A 2376-nucleotide genomic window follows, 5' to 3' on the forward strand; every position below is an offset into this window, starting at 1 on the left:
GCACATTCCTCGGAATGACGGGATATTATCGTAAATTTATTCCTGATTATTCTATGGTCGCTTGTTCCCTTACAGATTTAACACGAGGAAAAGCTCCCTCTCAGGTGAAATGGACCGCAGACTGTGAAACAGCATTTCAACACCTTAAAAAAGTATGTCCTTGTCTCACTGGGTTCACAGGTCACCTACCACTGTGACGAGGGACTGTTCTTCCCTGATGTAAGGACCAGCACATGCACTGATGTGGGGGTAGGGGATAGTGGGTGGAGAATCTTGAGAGCTTGGGTGTGCAGGGAGAGGCCAGGTGAATGTATATTATAGCTGTGTTGAGTCAGTGCATTTTGCAAATGTATAATTATGCATTAATTTATGAAGTACACCTTTTGACAGCATACACAATTACCGTCGCATGGATTATCAATTATGTTTGAGTGCAAACATGAATCACTGCTTTGACTGTCAATAATAGTCAACTTTCTGCTCTCTTCTTGCTGAGCACTGCAATGATTGAACGAGACAGTGTTAGAGGGAACAGTGCTGACTTACCAATGTGACAATGGACTCTCACTGACTGGACCCAACACCATCACTTGCACTAATGCTGGAGTCTGGACTTCAAACTGATTATACACACACCATTGGGTAATGGTGTGTGTATAATTAGTAATAATTAGTAATAATTAGTAATAATTAGTAATAATTCAATACTAGAGGATTAACATCTAATACAACATTGCCCAATCTCAATAAGGCAGTGGGGATTTATGCGTGCACGCTCAACTGTCTCTGCACTAATACAAGTTGTGGATGATTGGAGCAAAGCTATTGACAACAAAAGTGAGGTCGCTGTTGTTTTTCTGGACATACGTAAGACATTTGATACAGTACCACATTTACCACTACTTCGTCTTCTTCAAATAAACAGCTACCTCTTGAAGTGGCTTAAAAGTTACCTATTGAAGAGAGAGCAATTTGTAGTTGTGAATGGGCAAGCGTCTACCACTCTCCATAACTATGTCAGGTGTGCCTCAAGGATCAGTCTTAGGCCCATTGCTCTTTATCATGTACATTAATAATGTCTCTGATGTAGTCTCAAGCGACACCCATCTAAATATGTTTGCAGATGACATGGCTATTTATAGAGTCATTAAATCCATTAAAGACTACGATACACTTCCGGAAGACATAAACAGTGTTGCTGCTTTCATGTCTGGCAAACACCTTCATTTCAACGCATCAAAATGTAAAGTGATGTTAATATCAAACAAGAGAAGTAGGTCCATCGAGCCACCCACATTTACAGTCAATGGCTTTTCCCTGGAGCGTGTGGAGACGTTCAAGTATCTAGGAATCCAATTTTCATCGGATCTCTCTTGGCATTCCCACACTAAGGCACTTTGTAAACAATCGAGAAAACTTGTTGGACTGCTACACAGCAACTCATTCTCCCCCTACTGTTATGCTGAAACTATACAAATCTTTCATTAGACCAAATCTAGAGTATGCTTCAATTGTTTGGAACCCACACTTGAAATGCATTATCAAGGATATCCAGAAGTTTGCAATAAAGGTTTGAACTATACTCTATCAGCTATTTGGAACTTTTGAAACAAGCAGCAATCAATTATTGCAGCATGCAGAATAGCTGGAATAATTGATTGCTTCTCCTGGCTGCTCTAAGCCACACCCACTTCGTGAGCCAGCTCTGATTCGATTCGCTGGTCAGAAAGGGGGGCACATGCCCCTTGTGCCCTGCACTGGATCCGCCACTAAGCTACACTGAGTCTGACAACTACCATTATAATTATGGAGATATTTGCTCAAACCACTTAGACAACAACTCAGTTAGATGCTCCTTCCCTTTATGTGCTCCTGCTTCTAGCGATTTGTAATTATGTGGTTTCGCACATTGTTACTAACCACTGGCTTATCACTGCAAACAGTCACTGAGACCGCTGCACAAGTGGCGCTATAGCTATTTGCTATACAAGAGTCACAAAAAGAGCTGAAAGCTGCATGCATGTACTTCCAGAAGCAAGCCCTTGTGAACTCTGACCTCATTTCAGATACACACCTTTTCGAATTCATTGAGCGGAAACGCAAAATACTTATTAAAACTTCTACATTGTATACGTAGATCTACATAATTATGATTCAGTTCTATTCTTGAAGATCATTCATCAACCCATATCAGATGTAGACTTCTGTGCTGCTCTTCTATATCTTCTATATTAAATGTGTGTTCGTTCAATTGCAAACAACAACAACAATTACATGATTTTACAAAGCAAACTAATTATACCTCTTCTTAAGCGAAAGTAAATCATGGCGAAAGCATTAGCCCAGCACAGTTTGTAACACTCGTTGTTCTGGCAT

Source organism: Halichondria panicea, chromosome 1 (genome assembly GCF_963675165.1).
Source record: "Halichondria panicea chromosome 1, odHalPani1.1, whole genome shotgun sequence".
NCBI lineage: Eukaryota > Metazoa > Porifera > Demospongiae > Suberitida > Halichondriidae > Halichondria > Halichondria panicea.